Genomic DNA, 10,558 nt, shown 5'->3' with positions numbered 1-10,558 from the left:
AAGACAAAGACCACTGCTGGACGAGGTTCTCGCCCAAGTCCTCACAAGAAGTAGGTCGCCTTCCAAGTGCTGTCTGAAGAAGACGAAGCTGATGATGAAGAACTTGCTGAAATCATCAGAGATAGGCAAGTCAAGGCCGCTAGAGCCAAGGGCACAAATGTGCCTCTGCTTTTGGATCCAAAGTTGATCCTCGATTACATTGATCTCTGGCACAAGGACCCAAACACTCCTATGCCTGAGTTCGAGCTGACTCCTGGCCAAAATCATATGCTGACTGCCTTCATCCAAGAAGAGAAATGGAAATTTGAGAAGGCCAGGCAGATCAAGAAAGCATAGTACAGGAAGGAGAAATTCCTGAAGAACAACGTTGTCTCTATGACAACTGATGATCTTGTGAAGATCCAGTCTGAAATCAAAGTCCTCAGCGATGATTTCAATGCTTACTATGCTGATTGGCAAGGAGCCAAGGTCAGGTTTGTTAAACTGACTGAGAAGTTCACCTCCAATGTTGCAGCCCCATCGCAACAAGAAATTCCTCAGACTGAAGCATCTACTCAGCCACCTGAAGAACATGCCAGCACCGCTGATGACATTCAGGCTGCTGAATAAAATGTGAGTTCCAGGGCTGATGACTGCATTCCAGCCGCTGATGAAATAGCCAGGGCATCCACTAGTGGTGCGCCTGAAGAAAATGAAGAGGTCAGGGCAACCGCATCAGTTGTGCCTGAAGAAAATCAACCACATTCCTCTGCTCCTCCTGCGCCTACCCCAACTCCAATTCTTCCATTTGCATCAGATGTGAAGAAGACCAAGGCTGCAGAGCATGCAACAGTGAAGAAAAGGAAAGCACCAGCTTCATCAGATTTTTCAGCTCCGAAGAAGATGAAGAAATTGACCATCTCAGTTGCAAACCCCATTGATGATGTTCCGATCTCAACCATGCCATCAAAGGACCTTGTTCCTTTTGATGAAGAATATGTGATCCCTAGCGGATCTGATGAAGAAAATCCTTCTGCTGCTTTGTCAGAGCAGATGGATGAAGAAATTGAAGTGGATGAAATCCCTTCAACTCGAGCTATTTCCTCTCCTATGCCTCAGTTTACTGCTGAAGGGGCCGGCGTTGAAGAAATAGAAGATGAAGACGTGGACATTGGCTGTACCACACCAGTGATGAATGATGACTTTTGGGAAAGTCAGCACCCCAACTCTCCACTCTTCACACCTTTACAGCAAATTCCCCAGTCCCTTGTTGCTACTGAAGTACAAATGGGATCTAAAGAACCTCGTGCAACCCCATCTGTCCATGAAGAAATTCCAGCCACTAGTGCTGAAGAAAATGTACATGAAGAATTGAAGACCCAGGCTGTCACTGGAGGAGAAGCTGAAATTCCTCAGCCTGAAGAACCTGAGATTGCGATTCCTGAGGTGATAATGCAATTGACTGACACTCCTCAGCCCAAGCCAAAGAATCCATTCTCAAAGAAGCAGAAATTCAAGGCTGATGATTTCTTTGGCGAGCACGTGTTCTTCACTGACTACAATCCCTATGATTCTGCTCGTCTTAGAAGGAAGTGCTTCTGGACCACCAGCCAGGCCAACTTCTATTCTTCACTTCTCTTCAACAAGGACAAAGTCTTCGACCACGAGCATATTCCTCATGTGGACATGGAATCACTGCCATGCTTCACTCCTGTCCTCAGTGTGTTTCATGACACAGGCCTCCTCAACTTTTGCACAGACATAGTTGATTGGAATGAAGAACTCATTCTTCAATTCTACGCAACTTTGCACATCATAGGAGATCCTGACGATGTGAACTCCTGGGTTTTGGACTGGATGACTGAAAACACTCACTACAAAGCACTGGCCTCTGAATTACTTCACGCCCTGCCCATCAGTCCTCCACCTGAAGGAGCTCGTTGCATGTACCAAGAGCCTGAGCTTACAGATCACTATATGCAAGAGCTGATGAAGCCATTGAAACCTGGTCAAGCCTCAAGGACAAAATTCCTCGTGAAGGAATTGCAGTATGTACCAAGGACAGTCTATCGCATTCTGACGAAGACTATGAGTCCAATCAAAGGCCATGACTCATCTGATGAGGAAATTGTTGGCATCATGAAGAATCTGGTTTTCAACATCATTCATGGAATTCCTATCAATTTTCACGATTTCTTCATGAGGACTCTGGCAAATGTTGCACTTTCACCGTTTGAGCTGAAGCCTTATGCACCGTGGATAATGAGATTCATCAGAACAAGGTCTTCACTCAACTACAAAGTTGATTTTCAGAATCACCTCAGCTACTTGCCCCCGATTGAAGTCCTCAAGCGGACCTATTCCTCAGCTGACGAAAAGGGCAAGGCACCAGCTGTTATAGATGAAGGCATTCGTCCATTGGATGGTCAATTTCGCAAGGCTGCATCTTATTCCACCAATGATGACTCTGCCACTCATGATTCTGCTGCCCATGCCTCCAAGCCAAATCCTCAAGCTACTGCTCCTCGTGTGATGACTGACAGTGAACTTCTGCTAAGTCTTCACCAGAAGGTGGATCGAAACCATAAATGGGTTAAGCGTCAGTTTGGTTCAATTCTTCACAACATGACTGCTACACATAATGCAGTGAAGAAAAACCATTACTACCTCCGTGAAGTCTTTGGTCGCACCTGGGCTGTTCTGTCTCACATTTATAGCGAAGAAGATCTGAAGAACATGGGTCTCAAGGAGGACTTTGACTGGTCTGCAAGTCCACCGAAGAAATACAAGAAGATCAAGGTTCCTTCCTAGGTGGCCAGCTCCTATTCTTCATCATGCGAAACTGATGAGCATGAAGACTTGGACGACACTGCGGCAGGCCCTACATCAACAAACGACCCAATAATGCTGGCGCTCCTTCATCAACTTGATATTTTTCAGGGGCGTTAGTCCTCATTTTCGAACCTTTTGGTCATTCGATGACAAAGGGGGAGAAATTTGAGTTAGTCTTCAAGCGGGTCTTTCTTTTATGGGCGTTTTTTTCTAAGTTACAACTCTCGTTCTTCTGATGACTTTGTTGGATCAAGTTGTAAACTTAAAACTCTATGGTGGCCTGATACTTTTGTTGTTTCTTCTGCATGCTTATTCCTTGTTAATGTTATTGCACGCATGCTGAATTACATCAGTCACCATATTTCATCATGCATTTCAAATTCTTCATATATTATGTCAAATGCGTGTATGAATTACAAGATATAGGGGGAGATCTCCATGATTCAACTCTTCAAGTGTGCATTGCTTCAAAAGCAAATCCCTCACTATGCACATATTCAGGGGGAGTACTTCTATATCTTGCAATCAAATTCCTCAATATCAGCATTTAGACTTCATATGTTTATCCCCGTTGAAAACTTAACCTATATTGTCATCAATCGCCAAAAAGGGGGAGATTCTAAGTGCATCTAGTGCCCCTTAGTGATTTTGGTGTATTGAAGACTTATAGGTTAAGGGACTAATGTGTTTATGAGTGTACACAGGTCTATAAGTCTATGAGGAGTTTGATATTTACAGAGAAAGTCGACCCCTAAAAATGAAGTTCTTCGACTGAAGACTTTGGATTTCTGAAGACTTTTTGAAGACTTTGAAAGTGAAGAAATTGGTGTGACCTTGAAGACTTGGTATTCATTTGAGGAACATGAAGCGTGAAGACTTTTTTTTCATAGTTTCATTTTCTCTTTCTTGAGTCATAGGAAACACCATACAGTTAAAGGGGGTTGAGGAAATACTAAGGAAAAATTTCCATGTGATGCTCAACTCAAAATCCTACACCTACCAATCCCTTCGAGTGAAGCCATTGGAAATCTCATACAGTTCAGTCATATTCTTCATTGACAGAGACGAAGTTCTTCTGGTCTTTGAGGAATTTTTTCTAACTGAGGAGTTAGGAATTCGCCAGTGCGGATTGCCTACACAGTGAGGAACATGATAGCCCTGAGGAATTTGACACACAAATTTCTGACCGTTGCTGTGCTATGCGCCATCTGTCCCAAAATATCTACCCACCTAACGGTCATATCATTGAAGGGCATTTATGTCTTATCATGTCGGGCTGCTCCCTAGGCTATAAATAGCCGCCCCCTACAACCACTAGCTGGTTGGCTGCTCTGAGAGAAACTGACATTTGTCATTTGAGAGCATCCCATCCTCCGAGGACTTTGAGCGAAAATCATCAAGTGAGGAAAACCCAAACCCAAACACCTACAAACCCAAAGTGATTGAGCATCACTGAAGAGATTGATCCTGCGTGGATCCGATGCTTGTTACCTTTGAAGACTGTGGTTCTTCCAGACGGTTAGGCGTCATGGTCTAGAGCATCCAAGAGGAATTTTGGATCGCCGAGTGACCGAGTTTGTGATGGTTCGGAAGTCACCTGAAGACTTACCACGAGTGATTGGACGAGGTCAGTGTGACCTTAGTTCAAGGAGAATACGGTGAGGACTGTGTGTCCTCAGGTTTAAATACCTAGCCGCTCCAACCAGATGTACAACTGAGACAACAGTTGGAACTGGTCTACCAAATCATTGTCTTCACCAAGCTTACTGGTTCTATTTCTTCAACTCTTTCTTTTCTTCACAACTGTGTTGTGTGCTTGTGATATCTGTGTTTGAAGACTTTGACTGGAGACTTTCTCAATTTCCTCAGTTCATTTTCTTCAGTCTGTTTGTCTTCATCCTGTGTTATCCTGTGTTTACGCTTTCTATACTCTGTGCTTGTCTTCATTTCATCATGATGACCATGCTTGTGTTCTGCTATGTTTACTTTTGAGTACTTATTCCGCAGCAAGTAGTTCTTCGCTAAGGAATTTCCTCACCCGCAAATTCCTCAGTGAAGAATTCATAAAAATCGCCTATTCACCCCCCTCTAGTCAATATAACGCACTTTCAGCAGTGTCGTCGAAGTCTTCATGCTCGCCTGTTTCACGTGATGAAGAATATGAGCTGGCCACCAAGGAAGGAACCTTGACCTTCTTGTATTTCTTCGGTGGAGGTGCAGACCAGTCAAAGTCCTCCTTGAGACCCATTTGCTTCAGATCTTCTTCACCATATACATGTGACAGAATAGCCCAGGTGCAACCGAAGACTTCATGGAGGTAGTAATGGTAATTCTTCACTGCATTATGTGTAGCAGTCATGTTGTGAAGAATAGAACCAAACTGATGCTTAACCCATTTATGGTTTCGATCCACCTTCTGGTGAAGACTAAGCAAAAGCTGACGGTCAGTCATCACTCTTGGAGATGTGGCTTGAGGATTTGGCTTGGATGCATTAGCAGCAGAATCATGAGTGGTAGAGTCATCATTGGTGGAATAAGATGCAGCTTTGTGAAACTGACCATCCAATGGACGAATGCCTTCATCAATAATAGCTGGTGCCTTGCCCTTTTCATCAGCTGAGGAATATGTCCGCTTGAGGACTTCGATTGGGGGCAAGTAGCTGAGGTGATTCTGAAAATCAGCTTTGTAGTTGAGTGAAGACCTTGTTCTGAGGAATCTCATAATCCAAGGAGCATAAGGCTTCAGCTCAAACGGAGAGAGAGCGACATTGGCCAGAGTCCTCATGCAGAAATCGTGATAGTTGATAGGGATGCCATGCATGATGTTGAATAGCAGATTCTTCATGATGCCAGCAACTTCTTCATCAGACGAGTCGTGGCCCTTGATAGGACTCATTGTCTTCGTCAAAATGCGATAGACTGTTCTTGGCACATATAGCAATTCCTTCACGAGGAATTTGGTCCTTGGGGCTTAACCGAGCTTCAGAGGCTTCATTAGCACTTGCATATAGTGAGAAGTGAGCTCAGGCTCTTGGTACAGGCAACGAGCACCTTCAAGGGGAGGACTGATTGGTAGGGCATGAAGTAATTCAGAGGCCGGTGCTTTGAAATGAGTGTTTTCGGTCATCCAGTCCAGAACCCAGGTATTCACATCGTCAGCATCTCCTATGATGTGCAGCGTTGCGTAGAACTGAAGAATAAGTTCTTCATTCCAATCAACAATGTTAGAGAAAAAGTTGAGGAGGCCTGCGTCATGAAGCACACTGAGGACAGGGGTGAAGCAAGGCACTGATTCCATGTCCACGTGAGGAATATGCTCGTGGTCGAAGACTTTATCCTTGTTGGAGAGAAGTGAAGAATAGAAATTTGCCTGGCTGGCAGTCTAGAAGCGTTTCCTTCTAAGACGAGCAGAGTCATAAGGATTATAGTTAGTGAAGAACACGTGCTCGCTGAAGAAGTCATCAGCCTTGATGTTTTGCTTCTTCGAGAATGGATCCTTTGGCTTGGGCTGAGGAGTATCAGTCAATTGCATTACTACCTCAGGAATCACAATCTCAGGTTCCACAGGCTGAGGAATTTCAGCTTCTTCTTCAGTGGTAGCCTGGGTCTTCAATTCTTCATGGACATTTTCATCAGCACTAGTGGCTGGAATTTCTTCATGGATAGAAGGAGTTGCATGAGGTTCTTCAGATCCCATTTGTACTTCAGAGTTGACAGCGGACTGAGGAATTTGTTGAAGTGGTGTGAACAGAGGAGAGTTGGGGTGCTGACTTTCCCAAAAGTCATCATTCAGCACTGGTGTTGTACATCCAATGTCCACATGTTCAATTTCTTCGCTCATTTCTTCAATGCCGGCCTCTTCAGCAGTGAATTAAGGCATGGGCGATGAGACTATTGGGGTTGAAGGGATTGCATCCGCTTCAATTTCTTCATCCAACTACTCTGACGAAGCAGCATAAGGATTCTCTTCATCCGATTCACTTGGAATCACATATTCTTCATCAAAAGGAACAAGGTCCTTTGATGGCACGGATGAGACAGGAATAGCATCAATTGGGTTGTCAAATGAACTAGTCAACGGCTTCATCTTCTTCGGAGCTAAAGAATCTGATGAAGTTGATGCCTTCCTTTTCTTCACCGCTGCACGCTCTGCAGCCTTGGTTTTCTTCACATCTGATGCAGATGGAACGATCGGAGTTGGTGTAGGCGCAGGAGGAGCAGAGGAATTTGGTTCAAATTCTTCAGGCACGACTGGTGCAGTTGCCCTGACTTCTTCAGTTTCTTCAGGCGCACCACTAGTGGTTGCCCTGGAAATTTCTTCAGCGGCTGGAATGCAGTCATCAGCCCTGGTACTTTGAGTTCCTTCAGTAGCCTGAATGTCATCAGTGGTGCTGGCATTTTCTTCGGTCGGCTGAGCAGATGCTTCAGCCTGAGGATGTTCTTGTTGCGTTGGGGCTGCAACATTGGAAGTGAACTTTTCAGTCAAATTCACAAATCTGACTTTGGCTCCAAGCCAGTCAGCATAGTAGCGATCAAATTCATCACTTAATTGCTTGATCTTAGCTTGCAAGGCAATGAGTTCTTCAGGGGAAAGCTTTAGAACATTTTGCTTCAGAAAACGCTGTTTCTTGTACTGCGCTTTCTCTCCTTCCTTGCTCAAATTTCCACTTCTCTTCTTCAATGAAGGCAGTCAAAACATGACTTTGACCATGAGTGAGGTTCATCTCCGGCAAAGGTGTGTTGGGATCCTCGTGCCATAGGTCGATGAAGTCTAGGATCAACTTCGGATCCAGAAGCAATGACACATTGCTGCCTTTGGCTCTAGCGGCCTTGAACTGCCTGTCTCTGATGATTTCGGCAAGTTCATCATCATCAGCTTCGTCTTCATCACACGGTACTTGAAAGGTGACCTGCTTCTTGTGAGGACTTGGTCGAGTGCCTCGTCCAGCAGTGGCCTTTTTCTTCAGCAGAGAGGGGCCAGTTGAAGAATTTGGTGCAGCTGAGGAACTAGCAGAAGCTCCTGAGGCAATAGAGATGCCTGTTGTCCTTTGGCACGTGGCGAGATGCACAGGTGCAGCTGAGGATTTGGACGGAGCAGCTGAGGACTTTGGCGGAGGAGCTGGAGCAGTCTGGGGAGTTGGCCGTGAGGGCTTTGAAGAATCTGGTCGTGAGGGCATTGCTGAGGAACTTGGCCGTGAGGGCATTGAGGGTGAAGCACTTTGTTTATGAGCAGGCTTCTTTGCCATGGTCTTCTTCGGCTTGCTTGCAGAGGCCTCAGCAGTGGCAGCAGCAGCAGAGTCTTCATTAAATTTCCTCACTGCTTCTTTTGCCTGTTTGGCCTGTTTGGCCTGGCCCTTGGCCCATTCTTCAGGATAGTCCTCACCGCGCTTGAGGCAGGTGGGATCAGCTACTTGGCCAGGTGCCAAGGGAGGTCTTGAGCATGGAGGGGTAACATCGAATTTCTTCATGTATTTGGGAGTAACATATCTGTACTCCCTCCACTCTCTTACCCATCTCCTCTCAATCTTTTGAATGCGCACCTTGCGCTGATTTTTGTCCTCCTCACGGGGTGTGCAGTACCCAGCATAAATGTCATCAGGGATTTCAAACGCTGTGTTGCCCTCAGGCCTCTTTCCTCCTTTCTATGGCTTCTTACCATCAGCCATTTTCTTCAGATGCGGAATATGAACAACTGAATTTTCTGAAGAGGTGTGCAAATTTTGTTCGAGGAACGCTGCAAATGAGTTAAGTTGATGAGAACCTATAGATTCAGCAGCGGACATGTGTACCTATGAATAGAGTATAGTTGCAAGGAATTTGAAGAGGTCATATGAGTTCTCAGAGGTTTTTCAAAAAAGAACAAGTTTGAGGAATTTGACTAGATTAGTCTTAAAGAATTTCACTAAGCGTTCTTTGTCTTAGGTTCCAGAGTTGTACAGATCAAAAATCCACACAATTGAGGAATCTTGAAGTAAAATATTGCTTAGAGAAACGGATCAAGAACAGATGACATGTGAGGTGTTTTAGTGTGTGAGGATTTGAAGAAAAACACCTTTGAAGATTTTGTAGAAATCATTCGAATCAAAGAGGGCAGTAAAAGTAACTTTTAATTACCCTTGACGAAGAACACAACGAACTGGGAAGTGTAGAAGTGAAGTTCGTCAGTTCAGATCTTCCACGCCCTAACTCGGCTGAGGAAGACAGCTACGGCGGCGGCGGAGTGAAGAAATCCACAGCCGGCGCGAGTACGACGGCGACGAGGTCAAGGCAGTGAAGCTCTTCCTCACCGGCGACGATGAAGTAGCGGCACCGCTAGGGTTTGAGAAGCTCGAGCGGGAGAGAGATCGAGTGGAATAAAAGTGAAGTGAGGAAGGGGAGGGGTATATATAGCCGCGGTGAAAAACTGTTCGCCAGAAGAAATTGGACGAACATGCCCCTGACCCTTCTCATTCGCTTGACATGTGTCACCCACGTACTGAGAGGTGGCGATCGTGTGAGATCGTGGGTGAATAGATAAGTATTTTTTTGTGGGATGCGAAACGGTTTGAGCGGCAAAGCCGAAAATTTTAGATAAGATAGGTTTAAAAGTTCCGTTCACAGATTCTTCAGCTGACAAGGACACAGTGAAGATTTTGAATGAGTTTCAAATAGAACGCACATGAAGAATTTGTGAATAGATTGGTTGAGTTTAGCATAGAGGGGGAAGGGTCCGATCACATACACTTAGCAGAAAAAGCAACTTGAAGAAATAGCAATAAGTGAATGCTGTAGAGGACATCAACTCACACACACACACAACACACACACATATATATATATATAGCCAATGAAGAAAATGACGGAAAATAGTGAAGACAATGCAAAGTTGAAGAAAATTGAACAGCTGAGGAATTTCAAAAATGAGGAAAAACTCAAATTGAAGATTTTCAACTTTTGGTGGTGGCGTGACCCACCGTATAAGAATGATGATTTCAGACACCGCGTACAATTGTTGTAGGGTTCTGAGAATCAAATTCTTCGTTAATTTCTTCACACTTAGAGTGTTAGTCTTCATTGATTGAAGAAAAACGTTTCTTCATGTGTTGCACATCTGAGTCATCAATTTTGCATAAGTGTTAGGATGAGTGTCCTTTTCAAAGAACATTTGAAGATTCTAAGATATTTAGCTCACACGGCAACTTGCTAAATCTCTTCTCATCCAAGGGCTTTGTGAAGATATCGGCTAGCTGTTCTTCAGTCTTCACATGCTCAATAGAAATGTCGCCCTTCAACACATGATCACGAAGAAAATGATGATGAATCTGAATGTGCTTTGTCTTCGAGTGCTGAACTGGGTTGTGAGCAATCTTGATTGCACTCTCATTGTCACAGAAGAGAGGCACATTCTTCATGTTGACGTCTTAGTCCTTGAGAGTTTGCTTCATCCACAGCAATTGAGCACAGCAAGAACCAGCAGCAATGTACTCAGCTTCAGTAGTAGACAGTGATACGCAATTCTGTTTCTTCGAGGACCAACAGACCAAAGATCGTCCGAGGAAATGGCATGTGCCTGATGTTGACTTGCGGTCCACACGATCACCAGCATAGTCAGAGTCTGAATATCCAATGAGATCAAAAGCCGAGCCCTTGAGACACCATAATCCATGTGTTGGTGTGTGAGCTAGATATCGAAGAATATGCTTCACAGCCTTATGGTGTGATTCCTTCGGTGTAGCTTAAAATCGGGCACACATGCAAACACAAGCAT

The sequence above is a fragment of the Triticum aestivum genome, chromosome 4D (assembly GCF_018294505.1).
Source record: "Triticum aestivum cultivar Chinese Spring chromosome 4D, IWGSC CS RefSeq v2.1, whole genome shotgun sequence".
Taxonomy (NCBI): domain Eukaryota; kingdom Viridiplantae; phylum Streptophyta; class Magnoliopsida; order Poales; family Poaceae; genus Triticum; species Triticum aestivum.
Note: the sequence above shows the minus strand (reverse complement) of the source record.